The sequence below is a fragment of the Macaca nemestrina genome, chromosome X (assembly GCF_043159975.1).
Source record: "Macaca nemestrina isolate mMacNem1 chromosome X, mMacNem.hap1, whole genome shotgun sequence".
Taxonomy (NCBI): Eukaryota; Metazoa; Chordata; class Mammalia; order Primates; family Cercopithecidae; genus Macaca; species Macaca nemestrina.
Window position 1 is genome coordinate 103,743,971 of NC_092145.1, and position 20,979 is coordinate 103,764,949.

Sequence of the window (20,979 nt, forward strand, 5' to 3'; positions counted from 1 at the left end):
TGCATTCTTACTTAATTTGTATAAGCAGAAATCTTCCAGGTTGATTGAACAAAACACTAATTTGAATTATAAAAATATAGAATCATGGCCCTTCAATGAATTTCCAGACTTGAACGAGTTTACAGACCGAGAACTCCTTGAATGAAGAGGAGGCAGTGTCCCCTTGAGGTAGGGTCCCACTGCTCTACTGACAATTTATACTGTTAATCTTTCTTCCATTTTCCTCAAGGAGACCTTCAGCCTTTTACCAGAGTAACTGTACTGGGGACAGGAGAAAAATCAGATTTCTCAGGGACTACTGGACACTGGCTCTGAACTGATGTTGATTCCGCGGGACCCAAAACGTCATTGTGGTTCTCCCGTTAAAGTTGAGGCTTATGGAGGTCAGGTAATTAAATAGAATTATAGCTCAGGTTTGATTTATGGTGGGTCCAGTTGGTCTCTGTAATCATCCTGTGGTCATTTCCCCAATGCCAGAACGGATAATTGGCATAGACATAGATTTAGCAGGTGGCAGAATCCCCACATTGGCTCCCTGACTGGTAGGGTGAGGGCTATTATGGTGGAAAAGGCCAAATGAAAGATATTAGAGCTGCCTCTACCTAGAAAAATAGTAAGTCACAAATAATATTGCATCCCTGGAGGGATTGCAGGGCTTAGTGTCACCATCAAGGACTTGGAAGATGGAGGGGTGGTGATTTCCATCACATTCCCATTCAGCTCTCCTGTTTGGCCTGTGCAGAAGACAGCTAGATCTTGGATAATGACAGTGGATTATCATAAGCTCAAATGGTGACTCCAATTGCAGCTGCTATACTAGATGTGGATTTATTGCTTGAACAAATTGAAACATGTCCTCATGCCTGGTATGCAGCCATTGATTTGGCAAATGCCTTTTTCTTCATTCCTGTCCATAAGGTCCACTGGAAACAATTTGACTTCAGCTGGTAAGGCCAGCAATATACATTTACTGTCCTACCTCAGGGGTACATTAACTTTTCAGCTTTTTGTAATAATCTTGTTTGCAGAGATCTTGATTGTTTTTTCCTTCCACAGGATATCACACTGATCCATTACATTGATGACATTATGCTGGCCAGGCATGGTGGCTCACGCCTGTAATCCCAGCACTTTGGAAGGCTGAGGCGGGTGGATCACCTGAGGTCGGGAGTCGAGACCAGTCTGATCTACATGGAGAAACCCCGTCTCTACTAAAAATACAAAATTAGCTGGGCGTGGTGGTGCATATGCCTGTAATCCTAGCTACTTGGGAGACTGAGGGAGGAAAATCGCCTGAACCCAGGAGACGGAGGTTGCAGTGAGCCGAGATCAATCCATTGCACTCCAGCCTGGGCAACAGAGTGAAACTCTTTCTCAAAAAACAAACAAAAAATGAAACAAACAAACAAACAAAAAACCGATGGATGACATTATCCTGATTGGATTCAATGAGTGAGAAGTAGCAAACACACTGTACTTATTGGTGACACATTTGCATGCCAGGCAACTGGAAATGAATCTGACTGAAATCCAGGGACCTTCTACCTCAGTAAAGTTTCTAGGGGTCCAGTAATATGGGGCCTGTCTAGATATTCCTTCTAAGGTGAAAGATTTGTTGCTGCATTAGGCTCCTCCTAAAACCAAGAAAGAGGCACAACGTCTAGTTGGTCTATTTAAGTTTTAAAGGCAGCACATTCCTCATGTGGATGTGTTAATCTGGCCCATTTATTGAGTGACCCAAAAAGCTGCCAGTTTTGTGTAGGTCCAGAACAGGAGAGGGCTCTGCTACAGGTCCAGGCTGCTGTGCAAGCCACTCTGCCACTTGGGCCATATTAACCCAGCAGATCCAATGGTGCTTGAGGTGTTGATGGCATATAGGGATGCTGTTTGGAGCCTTTGGTATGCCCCTGTAGGTGAATCACAGTGGAGACCTCTAGGATTTTGGAGCGAGACTCTGCTATCTTCCGCAGATAACTACTCTTTTAAAAGACAGTTCTTGGCCTGTTACTGGGCTTTGGTATAAATGAATGTTTGGGTCATCAAGTCTCCATGTGACCTGAACTGCTTATCATTGAACTGCACAGCAGCATCCTATCATCAAATGGAAGTGTTATGTAGGTGATCTTCCTTAAGCAGGCTCTGAGGGCACAGGTAAGTTACATGAGGAAGTGGCTCACATATCCATGGTCTCTACTCCTGCCATCCTGCCTTCTCTACCCCAGCCTGCACCAATGGCCTCATGGGGAGTTCCCTATGATTACTTGACAGAGGAAGAGAAGGCTAGGGCCTGTTTCACAGATGGTTCTGCATGATATGCAGGCACCACCTGAAAGTGAACACCTGCAGCACTATAGCCCTTTTCTAGAACATCCCAGAAGGAGAGAGGTGAAAGGAAATCTTCCCAGTGAGAAGAACCTCAAACAGTACAGCTAGTTGTGCACTTTGCTTGGAAGGAGATGTGGTCAGATGTGCAATTATTTATTGATTCATGGGCTGTAGCCAATGATTTCAATGGTCATGGATTTGGAAGAAGTATGATTGGAAAATTGGTGACAAAGAAATTTGGGGAAGAAATATAGATGGACCTCTCTGAGCGGTCAAAAACTGTGAATATATTTGTATCCCTTGTGAGTGCTTGCCAAAGTTACCTCAGCAGAGGAGGAGTTCAATGATCAAGTGGATAGAATGGCTTGTTCTGTGGACACCACACAGTCTCTTTCCCCAGCCACCCCTGTCATTGCCTAATGGTCATGGTGGCCTAATGGTAATGGTCATGGTGGCAGGGATGGAGGTTACACATGGGCTCAGCAACATGGACTTCCACTCACCAAGTCTGACCTGGTTATGCCACCACTAAGTGCCTAATTTTCAAGAAGCAGAGACCAAAATTGAGCACTCAACATGGCACCATTCCCTGGTGTGATCAGCCACCTACTTGGTGACAAGTTGATTATATTAGACCTCTTCCATCATGGAAAGAACAGTGGTCTGTCCTCACTGGAATAGACAATTACTCTGGGTATGGGTTTGCCTATCCTGCACTCAATGCTTCTGCCAGGACTACCATCCGTGGACTCACAAAATGCCTTATCCACTGTCATGGTATTCCATACAGCATTGTCTCTGACCGAGGCACTCACTTTACAGCTAAAGAAGTGTAGCAATATGCTCATTCTCATGCAATTTATCAGTCTTACCATGTTTCCCATCATCCTCAAACAGCCAGATTGATAGAGTGGTGGAATGGCCTTTTGAAGTGACAGTTACAATCACAATTAGATGACAATACTTTGCAGGGTGGTGCATGCCCTGAATCAGCGTCCAATATATGGTACTGTTTCTCCCATTGCTAGGATTCATGGGTCCAGGAATCAAGGGGTGGAATTGGAAGTGGCACTACTCACCATCACCCCTAGTTACCCACTAGCAAAATTTTTGCTTCCTGTTCGCATGACATTATGTTCTGCTGACTTAGAGGTCTTGGTCCCAGAGGAGAAATGCTGCCGTAAGGAGACACAACAATGATTCCATTAAATTGGAGATTAGGATTACCACCTGGCCATTTTGGGCTCTTCCTACCTCTAGGTAAACAGGGAAAGAAAAGAGTTAGTGTTGGCTGGGGTGATTTACCTGGACTATCAAGATGAAATCAATCTACTACTCCACAATGGAGGCAAGAAAGAATATGCACGGAAGATCCCTTGGGGTGTCTCTTAGTAGAACCATGCCCAGTGATTAAAGTCAATGGGAAACTACAACAGACCAACGCAGGCAAGACTACAAATGGCTCAGATCCTTCACGAATGAAAGTTTTGGTCATTCCACCAGGTGAAAAACCACAATTCACTGAGATGCTTGCTGAAGGCAAAGAAAATACAGAATGGGTAGTGGAAAGTAGTCGTCAGTACCAGCTATGACCATGTGACCAGTGACCAGTGGCAGAAATGAAGACTGTAATTTTCATGAGTATTTCCTCCTCATTTTGTTAAGAACATGTTTGTGCATGTACACACTCGTACTTAGAAAATATCTTCATTTTATTTCCTTTCTTTTTCTTATCATGTGACATAAGATTTATCATGTGACATAAGACTTCGTATCAGCACTTAAGTGTTGTTAAGTTTATGTAATAGCATTTAGGTTAAGTGCGCTTCTGGTTGTACAAAGGATAAGTGTATTATGTTAGGCATAATTATGACTTTATTATTGCCTTTATCTGAAGATTATGTGTGATTTCAGGAGATGAGTGTTGGTTGAAGTGACCGGGGTGGACTTGTGATGGTTAATATTGAGTGTCAACTTGATTGAATTGAAAGATGCAAAGTATTTTTCCTCTGTGTGTTTGCGAGGGTGTTGCCAAAGAAAATTAACATTTGAGTCCGTGGATTTGGAAACACAATCTCATCCTGAATCTGGGTGGGCACCATCTAATCCGCTACCAGTGTGGCCAGGATAAAGCAGGCAGAAGAAACTGGAATGGACAGACTTGCTGAGTCTTCGGGCCTTCATCTTTCTCCTGTACTGGATGCTTCCTGCCCTTGAACACATCAGACTCCAAGTTTTTCAGATTTTGGACTCTTGAACTTACAGCAGTGATTTTCCAGGGGCTCTCGGGCCTTTGGCCACAGACTAAAGTTTGCACTGTCAGCTTCCCTACTTTTAAGGTTTTAGGACTTGGACTGGCTTTCTTGCTCCTCAGCTTGCAGACAGCCTGTGGTGGGACTTTGCCTTGTGATCGTGTGAGTCAATAATCCTTAATAAACTCTCTTTCATATATACATCTATTCTAGTAGTTCTGTCCCTCTAGAGAATCCTCACTAATACTCCCACTTTCTTATTAAGGTAACTTGTTTCTTCCTTGTTAATTTGTTTAAGTTCCTTATAGTTTCTGGATATTAGACCTTTGTCAGATAATGTTTGTAAAATATGGACTAACCTCCAATTCTGTAGGTTATCTGCTTACTCCGTTGATAGTTCCTTTTGTTGTGCAGAAGATCTTTAGCTTACTTCGGTGCCATTTGTCAAGTTTTGGTTTTGTTGCAATTGCTTCTGGCATGTTTGTCATGAAACCTTTGCCAGGGTATATGTCCAGAATGTTCTGCTTTATGTTTTGTTCAAGGGGATTTTTAGTTTTAGGTTTTATATTTAAGTCTTTAATCCATCCTGGGTTATTTTTTCTGTATGATGTAAGGAAGATATCCAGTTTGATCTGCATATGGCTAGCCAGTTATCTCAACACCACTTATTGAATAGGTTCCACCTTACTTGTATTTGTCTGCTCTTTTGATTGCTGTATTCTTATAGTATGATTTAAAGTTGGATGATGTGATGCCCTTAGTTTTGTGTTTTTTTTGTTTTTTGTTTTTTAACTTGGGTCACAATTGCTTTGGCTATTTGGGCTCCTTTTTGTTCCATGTGTATTTGAAAAGTTTTCTTTAACTCCTTAAAAAATGCAATTGGTAGCTTAATTGAAATAACATTAAATCTATAAATTGTTTTGGGCAATGTAGCTATTTTAACAATATTGATTCTTCCTATTCACGAGCATTTAAGAGTTTGTTTCATTTCTGATTTCTTTCCGCAGTGTTTTGTAGTTGTCGTTATAGAGGTCATTTCCCTCCCTAGTTAGCTGTATTCCTAGGTATATTTCTTTTATATATATTTTATATTTCTTTTGTGTGACTATTGTTAAAGGGATTGCTGGATTTGAGTTTCAGTTTTGGTATTATTGGTGTATAGAAATGCCAGTTACATTTGTACATTGATTTTTATTCTGAAACTTTGCTGGAGTTGTTTATTAGACCTAGGAGCCTGATTTTATTACTTTTTCACATAGTTTATTACATCTCAATTTCTTAGTTCAACTTTGATTTTGCTTATTTTTTTTGTCTACTGCTAGCTTTAGGCTGGATTTGCTATTGTATTTCTAGTCCATCTATGTTTAATGTAACATTGTTAATTTGAGATCTTTCTGCCTTTTTTGATGTGGGCATTTAGTGGCATAAACTCTTAACACTGCTTTCACTGTGTTCCCATCATTCTGGTATGTTGTATCTTTGCTTTCATTAGTTTCAAACAACTTTTTGATTTTTGTCTTAAATTCATTGTTTACACAAAAGTAATTATGTAACAGGTTAATTTCCATGTAATTATTAGGTTTTGAGTGATCTTCTTAGTATTGATTTTAATTTTTATTTCACTGTATTCCAAGAGTGTGGTTAGTATGATTTCAGTTTTTTTAAATTTTCTGAAAATTGCCCTATGGTTCAGCATGTAGTTGATTTCAGAGTATATTCCATGTGCAGAGAAGAAGAATGTATAATTGAACCCTCAGCACAGCACAGTGGCTCTTCAAAAATGTGGCCAGACTGCTTTTTGAAGCAGGCCTCTAATCCCATTTCTCCTCACTTGGTGAAACCTCCCAGCTAGAATCTCCAGCTACCCCGACAGTGTTCTCCAGCTAACAGAGATTTCAAACCTCCCCAGGACAGAGCTCCCGGGGGAGAGGCAGGCCACCATCTTGGATTTTTAGCTATTTTGGTGATGGAGCCATTCTGGTCTTTGGGCTTTGGAGAGTCTGAGAAAATAGGAGTCTGAAGTAGATTCCAAGCACAACAGAGCTGCTCTATGAAAATATGTCCAGACTACTTTTTAAGTAGTCTGGGTTTCCGATCCCATTTCTCCTCACTGGCCAGGACCTCATGTATTAATCTGTTCTCTTTCTGCTTACAAAGTTATATCTGCGAGTGGATAAATTATAAAGGAAAGAGGTTTAAGTGACTCACAGTTCCACAGGGCTGGGGAGGCCTCAGGGAACTTACAATCATGGAAGAAGGGGAAGAAAACACATCCTTTTACACATGGTGGCAGCAAGGAAAAATGCAGAGTGAAGAGGGAAAAAACCCCTTCTAAAACCATCAGATATTGGGAGAATTCACTCACTATCATGAGAACAACATGGAGATAACTTCCCCATGATTCAATTATCTCCCACTTGGGTCCCTTCCACCACATGTGGGTATTATGGTAACTGGAGTTTGAGATGAGATTTGGGTGGGGACATAGCCAAACCATTTTATTCCACCTCTGGTTCCTCTCAAATCTCATGTCCTCACAATTTAAAACAAAATTTTTCCCTTCCAACAGTTTCCCAAAGCCTTAACTCATTCCAGCATTAACTCAAAAGTCCAAGTCCAAAGTCTTAGCTGAGGCAAGACAAGTGCCTTCTGCCAATGAGCCTGTAAAATTAAAAGCAAGTTAGTTATTTCCCAGATACAATGAGGGTACAGGCATTGGGTAGATCCACCCATTCCAAATGAAAGAAATTGGCCAAAACAAAGGGGCTTCAGGCCCCATCCAAGTCCAAAATCCAACAGGGCAGTAATTAAAGTTCCAAAATAATCTACTTTGGCTCCATGTCTCACATCAAGGATATGCTGATACAAGAGGTGGGCTCCCATTGCGATACAAGAGTTGGACTCCTATGGCCTTGGGCAGCTCTGCCTCTGTGGCATTGCAGGGTACATTTCCCCCACCTAGCTGCTTTCACTTGCTGGCATTGAGTTTCTGGGCCTTTCTAGGTGCACAGTGGAAGCTGACAGTGGTCTAGAGGATGGTGGCCATCCTCTCACAGCTCCACTAGGAAATGCCCCAGTGGGAACTCTGTGTGGGGGCTCCAACCCCACATTTTCCTTCCACACTACCCTAGCAGAGGTTCTCCATGAGGGCACTGCCCCTGCAGCAAACTTCTTCCTGGATGTCCAGGCATTTCTACAATCCTCTGAAATCTAGGTAGAGGTTCCCAAACCTCAATTCTTGACTTCTGTGCACCTGCAGTCCCAACACCATGTGAAAGCTGTTAAAGCTATGGGCTTGCACTCTCTGAAGCAATGACCCGAGCTGTACCTTGGCCCCTTTTAGCCACAACTGGACCAGCTGCGATACAGAAAACAAAGTCCCTGGGCTGCACACAGCAGTAGGGCCCTGGGCTCATGAAACCATTTTTTTCCTCCTAGGCCTCGGGTCTGTGATGGGAGGGGTTCAGTGAAGGTTTCTGACATGGCTTGGAGATATTTTCCCATTGTCTTGATGATTAACATTCAGCTCCTTGTTACTTATGCAAATTTCTACAGCAGGCTTGAATTTCTCCCCAGAAAATGGATTTTTCTTTACTGTAGCATCAGCAGGCTGCACATTTTGCAAACTTTTGTGCTCTGTTTCCTCTTGAATGCTTTTCTGCTTAGAAATTTCTTCTGCCAGGAGGCACAACAAAAAAAGAGAATTTTAGACCAATATCCCTGATGAACATCAATGCAAAAATCCTCAATAAAATACTGGCAAACCTAATCCAGCAGCACATCAAAAAGCTTATCTACCATGACCAATTTGGCTTCATCCCTGGGATGCAAGGCTGGTTCAACATATGCAAATCAATAAACATCATCCAGCATATAAACAGAACCAAAGACAAAAACCACATGATTATCTCAATAGATACAGAAAAGACTTTTGACAAAATTCAACAGCCCTTCATTCTAAAAACTCTTAATAAATTCAGTATTGATGGGACATATCTCAAAATAATAAAAGCTATTTATAACAAACCCACAGCCAATATCATACTGAATGGGCAAAAACTGGAAGCATTCCCTTTGAAAACCAGCACAAGACAGGGATGCCCTCTCTCACCACTCCTATTCAACATAGTGTTGGAAGTTCTGGCCAAGGCAATCAAGCAGGAGAAAGAAATAAAGGGTATTCAATTAGGAAAAGAGGAAGTCAAATTGTCTGTTTGCAGATGACATGATTGTATATTTAGAAACCCCCATCATCTCAGCCCAAAATCTCCTTAAGCTGATAAGCAACTTCAGCAGTCTCAGGATACAAAATCAATGTGCAAAAATCACAAGCATTCTTACGCACCAATAACAGACAAGCAGAGAGCCAAATCATGAGTGAATTCCCATTCACAATTGCTTCAGAGAGAATAAAATACCTAGGAATCCAACTTACAAGGGATGTAAAGGAGCTCTTCAAGGAGAACAAACCACTGCTCAATGAAATAAAAGAGGACACAAACAAATGGAAGAACATTCCATGCTCATGGATAGGAAGAATCAATATTGTGAAAATGGCCATTCTGTCCAAGGTAATTTATAGATTCAATGCCATCCCCATCAAGCTACCAGTGACTTTCTTCACAGAATTGGAAAAAACTACTTTAAAGTTCATATGGAACCAAAAAAGAGCCCGCATTGCCAAGACAATCCTAAGCCAAAAGAACAAGCTGGAGGCATCCTGCTACCTGACTTCAAACTATACTACAAGGCTAAAGTAATCAAAACAGCATGGTACTGGTACCAAAACAGAGATATAGACCAATGGAACAGAATAGAGCCCTCAGAAATAATACCATACATCTACAACCATCTGATATTTGACAAACCTGACAGAAACAAGAAATGGGGAAAGGATTCCCTATTTAATAAATGGTGCTGGGAAAACTGGCTAGCCATATGTAGAAAGCTGAAACTGGATCCCTTCCTTACACCTTACACAAAAATTAATTCAGCACTCAAGGGGGATAGTAGCCCACCCTTCTAGATATTTGAGATGGAATACAGCTGCAACTGTGAGGAAACATAGTGGAGCTACACAGCTGAACAAGAGTCTATCAACTGACCAAAAACCCTAGGCACCAACTACTGGATCATGCCCCCAAAGCTTCAACACCAAAAATAACTCACTGAAATACCGTCCCAGTGAGAGCAAATACAAGAAGTCAGCTTCAAATAAAGACCCTGCACAAAGTTTTAACCATGTGAAAACATCCAGAAAAGAAGTCTATTGATTTTACTCAATCTACACTGCAGCTAAAAGAACACCCACATACACAGATGAGAAAGAACCCATGCAGGAACTCCAGTAACTCAAACAGCCAAAGTGTCATATGTCCTATAAATGACCACACCAGTTCTCCAACGGATCTTAACTAGGCAGAGCTGACTGAAATGACAGAAATAGAATTTGGAATATGGATAAAAACAAAGATCATTGAGATTCAGTATGACAGCAAAACCCAACCCAAGGAAACTAAGAATTACAATAAAATAATACAGGAGCTGAACAATGAAATTATTTATATATATATATATATATATATATATATATATATATATATATATATGTATATATACACACACCAACAAACCTGTAAGGGCCAAAAAACACAATAAAAGAATTTCACAATGAAATCACAAGTATTTACAGCAGAACAGACCAAGTTGAGAAAAAGAAATTCAGAACTTAAAGACTACATCTCTGAAATAAGACAGTCAGACAAAAATAGAAAGAAAAAAAAAAAAGAAAAGAAAAAAGAATGAAGAATGAACAAAACTTCCAAGAAATATGGGATTATATAAAGAGGCTAAATCTATGAATCATTGGCACCTCTGAAAGGGAGAGGGAGAAAGCAAACAATGTGGAAAAAATATTTCAAGGTATTATCCAAGAAAACTGCAAACTTGCTAGGGAGGCCACCAGTCAAATTCAAAAAATACAGAGAACTCTTGCAAGATTCTACATGAGAAGATCATTCCCAAGGCATCGAATAGTTAAATTTTCCAAGGTTGAAATGAAGGAAAGAATGGGAAAGAATGAAAAAGGCAGCTAGAGAGAAAGGGCAGGTCACCTACAAAGGGATCCTCATCAGACTAACAACAGACCTCTTAGCTGAAAACCTAAAAGCCAGAAGAGATTGTGGGCCTATATCCAACATTCTCAAAGAAAAAGTATCTTCAGTCAAAAACTTTATATCCAGCCAAACTAAGCTTCCTAAGCGAAGGAGAAATAAGATTCTTTTTAGAGAGGGAGGGGACAAGATGGCCAAATAGTAACAACTGTGGTCTGCAGCGCCCAGTGAAACTAATGCAGAAGGCAGATGATTTCTGCATTTCCAACTGAGGTACCCAGTTCATCACATTGAGACTGGTTAGGCAGTGGATCCAACCCACTGAGGGCAAGCAGAAGCAGGGTGGGGTATTGCTTCACCTGGGAAGTGCAAGGAGCCAGGGTCCTCCCTCCCCAAGCCAAGGGAAGCCATGAAGGACTGTGCTACCCAGCCAGGTTACTACTCTTTTCCCATGGTTTTTGCAATCTTCAGATCAGGAGACTCCCTAATGTGCCTACACTGCCAGGGCCCTGGTTTTCAAGCACAAAACTGGGTGGCTGTTTGGGCAGACACTCAGCTAGCTGAAGGTTTTTTTTTTCGTACCCCAGTGGCGCCTGGAATCCCAGTGAGACAGACCGTTGACTCCCCCAGAAAGGGGACTGAAGCCAGGGAGCCAAGTGGTCTCGCTCAGTGGGTCCCACTCCCATGGAGCCCAGCAAGCTAAGAACAACTGGCTTGAAATTCTCACTGCCAGCAGAACAGTCTGCAGTTGACCTGGGAGGAACAAGCTCAGTGGCGGGAAGGGCATCCACCTTTACTGAGGCTTTAGTAGGCAGTTCTCCCCTGACAGTGCTAAGGAGGCTGGGAGGTCTGAACTGGGCACAGAAAAGCATCTGTGGCCAGACTGTTTCTCTATATTCCTCCTCACTGGGCAGGATAGGTAACAGCTCCAGCCAGGGACTTAGAGACAAAACCCTCATCTCTCTGGGACAGAGCATTTGGGGAAAGGGGCAGCTGTGGGTGCAGTTTCAGCGGATTTAATTGTTAATGCCTGCCAGCTCTGAAGAGAGCAGCTGATCCTGACAGTAGGGATTCTCCCAGCGCAGTGCACAAGCTCTGTTAAGAGGCAGATTGCCTCCTGAAGTGCATCTCTGACACCCATGCCTCCTGACTGGAAGAAACCTCTCAACAGGGGTCAACAGACACCTCATACAGGAGAGCTCTGGCTGTTATCAGGCCAGGCCCCTCTGGGATGAAGCTTCCAGAGGAAGGAGCAGCCAGCAATCTTTCCTGTTCTGCAGCCTCCACTGGTGATACCCAGGCAAACAGGGTCTAAAGTGGACCCCTAGCAAACTGCAGCAGACCTGCAGAAGAGAACACTGACTGTTAGAAGAAAAATTAACAAACAGAAAGCAACAACACCAACATCAACATAAAGAATCCAGATAAAACCCCCATCCAAAGGTCATCGGCCTCAAAGATCAAGGTAGATAAATGCACAAAGATGAGGGGGAAAAAAAAAACCAGTACAAAGATGCTGAAAATTACAAAAACAAGAATGCTTCTTCTCCTCCAAATGATCACAACTTCTCTTCAGCAAGGACACAAAACTGGATGGAAAATGAGATTGACAATTTGACATAAGCAGGCTTCAGAAGGTGGGTAATAACAAACTCCTCTGAGCTAAAGGAGCATTTTCTAACCCAATGCAAGGAAGCTAAGAACCTCGATAAAAGGTTACAGGAACTGCTAACTAGAACAACCAGTTTCAAGAGAAACATAAATGACCTGATGGAGCTGAAAAAAACAGCACTAGAACTTTGTGAAGCATACACAAAGTGTCAATAGCCGAATCAATCAAGCAGAAGAAAGGATATCAGAGATTGGAGATCAACTTACAGAAATAAGGCAAGAAGACAAGATTAGAGGAAAAAGGATAACAAAGAATTAACAAAACCCCCAAGAAATATGCAACTATGTACAAAGACCCAAACTACGATTGATTGATGTACCTGAAAGTTAACAGCGAGAATGGAACCAAATTGGAAAACACCTTCAGGGTATTATCCAGGAGAACTTCCCCAACCTAGCAAGACAGGCCAACATTAAAATTCAGCAAATACAGAGAACACTACTAAGTTACTCCTCAAAAAGTGCAACCCTAAGACATATAATCATCAGATTCTCCAAGGTTGAAACAAAGAATGTGAGGAAGTAGAAATATTTTTACACTGTTGGTGGAAGTATAAATTAGTTCAACCATTGTGGAAGACAGTGTGGCAATTCCTCAAGGATCTGGAACCAGAAATACCATTTGACCCAGCAATCCCATTACTGGGTATATACCCAAAGGATTATAAATTATTCTTCTATAAAGATGTATTTTATTGCAGCACTATTTACAGTAGCAAAGACTTGGAACCAAATCCAAATCCCCATCAATAATAGACTGGATAAAGTAAATGTAGCACATATACATCATGGAATACTATACAGCTATAAAAAAGAATGAGCTAATGTCCTTTGTAGGAACATGGATGAAACTGGTAACCATCATCCTCAGCAAGCTAACATGGGAACAGAAAATCAACTACTGCATGTTCCCGCTCATAAGTGGGAGTTGAACAATGAGAACACATGGACACAGGGAGGGGAAAATCACACACCAGGGCTTGCCAGGGGGTGGGGAGCAAGGGGAGAGAGAACATTAGGACAAATTCCTGATGCATGCAGGGCTTAAAACGTAGATGATGGGTTGATAGGTGCAGCACACCACCACAGCACATGTATACTTGTGTAACAAACCTGCACATTCTTCACATGTATTCCAGAATTTAAAGTGAAATTTAAAAAAAAAGAAAGAAAGAAAACCTAGGCAATACCATTCAGGAAATAGGCAAGGGCAAAACTTCATGACTAAAACACTGAAAGCAATTGCAACAAAAGCCAAAATTAACAAATGGGATCTAATCAAACTAAAGAGCTTCTACACAGCAAAAGAAACCATTATCAGCGTGAACAGGCAACCCACAGAATGGGAGAAAATTTTTGCAAGCTCCTCATCTGACAAAGATCTAATATCCAGACTCTAAGAGAAACTTAAACAAATTTAAAAGAAAAAAACCAGACAATCCCATCAAAAAGTGGGCAAAGGATATGAACAAATGCATCTCAAAGGAAGACATTTATATGGTTAACAAACATATGAAAAAAAGCTCATCATCATTGGTCATTAGAGAAATGTAAATCAAAACCACAATGAGATACCGTCTCATGTCAGTTAGAATGGCAATTATTAAAAAGTCAGGGAACAACAGATGCTGGTGAGGATGTGGAGAAATAGAAATGCTTTCACACTCTTGGTGGGAGTGTAAATTAGTTCAAACATTGTGGAAGACAGTGTGGTGATTACTCAAGTATCTAGAACCAGAATTACCATTTGTCCCAGCGATCCCATTACTGAGTATATACCCAAAGGATTATAAATCATTCTACTATAAAGACACATGCCCACGTATGATTATTGCAGCACTATTTACATTAGCAAAGACTTGGAACCAGCCCAAATGCCCACCAACAATAGAGTAGATAAATAAAATGTAGTACATGTACACCATGGAATACTATGTAGCCATAAACATGTATGAGTTAATATCCTTTGCAGGGACATGGATGAAGCTGGAAGCCATCATTCTCAGCAAAGTAACACAGGAACAGAAAACTAAACACCACATGTTCTCATTCATAAGTAGGAGTTGAACAATGAGAACACACGAACACAGGGAGGGGACCATCACACACTGGGGCCTGTCATGGGGTGATGGTCAAGAGGTGGGAGAGGATTAGGACAAATACCTAATGCATGTGGCTTAAAATCTAGATAGGTGCAGCAAACCACCATGACACATGTATACCTATGTAACAAACCTGCAATTTCTACACATGTATCCCAGAACTTAAAGTAAAATAACAAAAGATCCCTTTTAGATAAGCAAATGTTGAGAATGCTTGTTACTACCAGAACAAACTGGCAAGGGATCTTGAAAAGAGCACTAAATAGAGAAAGGAAAGACCACTACCAGCTAAAACAAAAGCACACTTAAACATATAGACACTGTAAAGCAAATACACAAAAAGTCAGCATGAAAACCAGCTAATGACACAATGACAGGATAAAATCCACACTTATCAATACTAACCTTGATGCAAACAGTCTAAATGCCCCATTTAAAAACAGAGTGAGAATGCAAGATGGCCAATTAGCTATGGTCTAGGGTACTCATAGAGAGAAATAAAACGACGCAAGTTAATTCGACACCTTCAACTGATATATTTTGGTTCTTGCATTCTCAGTGAGAATGGAACCAAATTGGAAAACACACTTCAGGGTATTATCCAGGAGAACTTCCCCAGCCTAGCAAGACAGGCCAACGTTAAAATTCAGCAAATACAGAGAATACTACTCCGTGTTCTCTGTAGTGCCTAACACTACTAAGTGATTGGGCAAACAACTCAACCCACAGATAATGGAGAAAAGCAGAGGGAGCAATGGCCCATGGAGCCAAAGGAACCCCCATGCCCAACCAAGGGAAGTGGTGAGTGATTGTGTGACCCAGCCCAGGAAATTATGCTTCTCCCATGGATCTTAGCAACCCACAGATCAGGAGATACCATCACAAGCCCACACTACCAGGGCCTTTGGTGCAATACACAGAGCTGTGTAAAGTCTCAGTAGTGCTGCCACTCAGGCACACACAGGGACCCAGGAATTTTACATATTCTTGCCCCAGAATCACTGGCAAGGTGAAAAATCCATCCATCCATATCCATAGAAAGTGGGCTGATTCTGGGGAGCCAAGCAGCATCATTCTGCAGGCCCCACTTTACAGCACCTCACAAGTTAAGACTCTCTGATTTGGAATTCTAGCCAGCCAATGGCAACAGGCTAGAATCTGCCTGAGACAGGTTTAAGTTCCCAGGGGGAGGGGCTGCAACCATTACTGTGGTTTGGTAGACTCAGATTTTCAGCCTGCAGCTTTAGGGAATACAAATCGTCCAAAAGAGGAAGGGTCCCCGACAATGTAGCACAGATTCCTTGTCAGATTATGGCCAGACTGCTTCTTTAAGCAGGACTCTGGTTCATTGCTACTCACTGAGCAGGACCTCTCTGTGGGGGCTTCAGCCACTCCAGCCATGGTTCTATGTACAGAGCTCTGATCTCTCCCTGGGTAAGAGCTCACAGGGAGAGGAGCAGCTGCCATTTTTACAATTCAGTTGACTTAGCTATTCCAGACTGCCAGCTTTGGAGAACATAAATGGTCAAGAGAAGAAAGGGTACCCCCCAACACAGCATAACTGGCCTACCATAGCAGCCAGACTACTTATTTAAGCAAGTCTCTGATCTATTTCCTCTTTACTAGGTGAGAATTCTGAACAGGGGTCTCCAACCACTTCATACTGGTGCATTCAGGCCAGAAAAATGTCACTACCACACTGGGATGGAGATTCCAGATAAAGAAGCTGGCTGCCATCTTTGCAGTTTTGCAGACTTCACGGGTGATCCCTCCTGGAATGGGAAGGACTGAGGCAACTAGAATCTGGAGTGGACCTCCAGAAAACCACAGCAGTTCTCTGGTAGAGTGGCCTGACTGTTCAAAGGAAAACAAACAAACAAACAGAAACAACAACAATATAAACAAAAAAGACCCCGCAAAAACCGCATCCAAAGGTCAGCAACTTCAAAGGTTGCAGGTAGATAAGCCCAGAAAGATGAGAAACAATCAACACAAAAATGCTGAAAACTCAAAAAGTCAGAGTGCCCCCTTTTCTCCAAGTGACCACAACACCTCTCCAGCAAGGGCACAGAAATGGGCTGAGGTTGAGATGGCAGAATTGACCAAAGAAGGTTTCAGAAAGTGTGTAATAACAAACTTTTCTGAGCTAAAGGAGTATGTTGTAACGTAATGCAAAAAAGCTAAGAATTATAATAAAATAACACAGGAGCTGATAGCCAGAATAGCCAATTTTGAGAGAAACATAAATGACCTGATGGAGATGAAAAGAACAAGAACTTCACAATGCAATCTCAAGTATCACTAGTAGAAATGAGTATGCAGAGGAAAAAATGTTAGAGCTTGAGGATTATTTTTTGAAATGAGACAGGCAGACAACAATAAAGAAGAATAAAAAAAGAATTAAAAAGTATGAACAAAACCTCTGAGAAATATGAGATTATGTAAAGAGACTGAACCTATGAGTAATTGAGGCACTTGAAAGAGATGGGGAGAATGGAACCAAGTTGAAAAACATGCTTCAGGAGAGCATGCTTCCAGTAGAACTTCGTCAGCATAGGAAGACAGGTCAACATTCAAATTTAGGAAATGCTGAAAACCCCAGTAACATACTCCATGAATAGATCAACACCAAGACACATAATCATCAGATTATCCAAGGTCAAAATAAAGAAAAAAACGTTAGGGGCACCAGAGAGAAAGGTCAGCTCACCTACAAAGGGAAACCCATCAGACTAACAGTGAACCTCTCAGGGGAAACCCTACAAGCCAGAAGAGATTGGGGCCAATATTCAATATTCTTAAAGAAAGAAATTTCCAACCCAGAATTTTATATGCAGCCAATGAAGCTTCACAAGCAAAAGGGAAATAAGATCCTTTTCAGACAAGCAAAGGCTGAAGGAAGATGTCACCACGATGCTTGCCTTACAAGGGCTACTGAAGGAAGCACTAAATATGGAAAGAAAAATCCATTACCAGCTACTACAAAAACACACTAAAGTACACAGAAAAGTAAACTATGAAGCAACCACAAAAATGAGTCTGCAAAATAAACAGTTAACATCAGGATGACAGAATCAAATTCACACATCACAACACTAACCTTGAATGTAAATGATCTAAATGCCCCAATTGAAAGATACATAATGGCAAGCTAGATAAAGAGCCAAGGCTTATTAGTATGCTGTCTTCAAGAGACCCATCTCACATGCAAAGATTCAAAATAAAGGGATGAAGAAAAATTTACCAAGCAAATGGAAAACAAAAAGCAAGGAATGCAATCCTAGCTTCTGACAAAACAGATTTTAAACCAACAAAGATCACAAAAAGACAAAAAATGACATTACTTAGTGGGAAAGTGTTCAATTCAACAAGAACAGCTAACTATCCTAAATATATAAGCACCCAATACAGGAGCAGCCAGACTTAAAAAGCAAGTTTTTATAAATTTATAAAGAGACTTAGATTCCCAAACAATAATAGTGGGAGACATTAACACCCCCACTGACAATATTAGACAAATCATTATGACAGAAAATTAACAAAGAGATTAAGGACCTGAATGCAGCTCTGGATCAAGTGGGCCTGATAGATATCTACAGAACTCTCTACCTAAAAACAACAAAATACAGATTTTTCTCATTGCCACATAGCACTTACTCTGAAATTAATCACATAATCAGAAGTCAAGTACTCCTCAGGAAATGCAAAATATCTGATATCATAACAGTCTCTCAGACCACAGCACAATCAAATTAGAACACAAGATTTAAAAAATTCAGTCAAAACCGAACAACTGCATGGACATTGAACAACATGCTCCTGAAGGACTCTTGGGTCAATAATACAATTAAGGCAGAAAACCAATGAGACCAAAGAGAAAATGTATCAGAATCTTTGGGACACAGTTAAAGCCATGTTAAGAGGGAAGTTTATAGCAATAAATGCCCACATCAAAAAGCTAGAAAGATCTCAAGTTAACAACCTGGCATCTCACGTAAAAGAACTAGAGAACCAAGAGCAAGAAAATCCCAAAGTTAGCAGAAGACAAGAAATAATAAAGATCACAGCAGAACTGAAGGAGATAGAGACACAAAAACTCTTCAAAAAATCAACAAATCCAGTAGGTTTTTTTTTTTTTTTGAAAAAAGTAATAAAATAGATTACTAGCTAGACTGATAAAGAAGAGAACAGAGAAGAATCAATTAAGCACAATCCAAAAAGATAAGGGGAATATCACCACTAATGCAACAGAAATACAAACAACAATCAGAGTATACTATAAACACCTCTATGCACATAAACTAGAAAATCTAGAAGAAATTGATGTATTCCTGAACACATCCATCCTCTCACTGCTGAACCAGGAGGAAATTGAATCCCTGAAGAGACCAATAATGAATTCTGAAATATAGGCAGCAATAAATACCTACCAACCAAAAGAAGCCCAGAAACAGATGGATTCACAGCTCAATTCTATGAGAGGTACTAAGAAGAGCTGGTACCATTTCTACTGTGACTATTCCAAAAAAATGAAAACAAAGGGGACTTCTCCCTAACTCATTCTATGAAGCCAAGATTATCCTGATACCAAAATCTGGCAGAAATGTAACAAAAAGAAAATCTCAGGCCAATATCCTTGATAAACATCAATGCAAAAATCATCAACAAAATACCAGCAAATGGAATCCAGCAGCATATGAAAAACCATGTCCACCATGATCAAGTTGGCTTTAACCCTGAAATGCATAGTTGGTTCAACATATGCAAATCAATAAATTTGATTCAGTACACAAACATAACTAAAGATAAAAACTACGGTATTATCTCAATAGACACAGAAAAAGCCTTCAATGAAATTCAGCATCCCTTCATTCAAAAAACTCTCAATAAGCTAGGTGTTGAAAGAATATACCTCAAAATAATAAGAGCTATATATAACAAACTCACAGCCAATATCATACTGAGTAGGCAAAAGCTGGAAGCATTCCTCTTGAAAACTGACACAAGACAAGAATGCCTTCTCTCACCACTTCTGTTAAAATAATATTGGAAGTTCCGGCCAGGGCAATCAGGCAAGAGAAATAAATAAAAGTTATTCAATCAGGTAGAGAGGAAGTCTGATTATCTTTCTTTGCAGATCACATGATTCTATATCTAGAAAACCCCATCACCTCAGATAAAATCTTCTTAAGCTGATAAATAACTTCAGCAGTCTGGGTGTACAAAATCAATGTGCAAAAATCGCTATATTTTTATATTCCAAAAACAGGCAAGAAGAGGGCCAAATTATGAATGAATTTTCATTCATATTTGCTACAAAAAGAATAAATACCTAGGAATACAGCTAAACAGTGAAGTGAAGAACCTCTTCAAGGAGAACTACAAAGCACTGCTCAAGGAAATCAGGCAGGACACAAACAAATAAAAAATTCCATGCTCATAGATATAAAGAATCAATGTCATGAAATTTGCCATACTGCCCAGAATAATTTATAGATTTCATGCTATTCCCATTAAAATATCATTGATATTCTTCACAGAATTAGAAGAAACTATTTTAAAATTCGTATGAAACCAAAAAAGAGTCCATATAACCAAGACAATCCTAAGAAGAAAGAACAAAGCTGGAGGAATCACGCTACAGGACTTCAAACAATACTACAAGGCTATAGCAACCAAAAGAACATGGTACTGGTACAAGAACAGAGATGTAAATATTTAGAACAGAATAGAGAACTCTAAATAGAGAAATATTTAGAACAGAAATATACCCAAACTCACAACCATATGATCTTCAAACCTGACAAAAACAAGCAATGGGGAAATAGTTCTCTATTTAATAAAGGGTGCTGGGAGAAGTGGATACCTCTACTTAAAAAATTGAAACTGGACCCTTTCCTTACACAACATAAAACGATTTACTGAAGATGGATTAAAGACTTAAATGTAAGACCCTTAATTATAAAAATCCTAGAAATAAATCTAGGCAATATCATTCAGGATATAGGCACAGGCCAAGATTTTATAATGAAAACATCAAAATAAATTGCAATGAAAGCAAAAATTGACATATGGTATCTAATTAAATAAAGAGTTTCTCCACAGCAAAAGAAACTATCATCAGCAGTGAACAGACAACCTACGGAATGGGAGAAAATTTTTGCAATCTATACATCTAACAAAGGTCTAATATCCAGAGTCCACAAGGAACTTAAACAATTTATAAGAGAAAAACAAACAGCCCCATTAAAAAGTGGGCAAAGGGGCCATGCACGATGGCTCATGCCTGTAATCCCAGCACTTTGAGAGGCCAAGGCAGGCGGATCATGAGGTCAGGAGATCGAGACCATCCTGGCTAACATGGTGAAACCCCACCTCTTCTAATAATACAAAAAATTAGCCAGGTGTGGTGGCACACGCCTGTAATCCCAGCTACTTGGGAGGCTGAGGCAGGAGAATTGCTAAAACCTGGCAGGTGGAGGTTGCAGTGAGCCGAGATCGTGCCACTGCATTCCA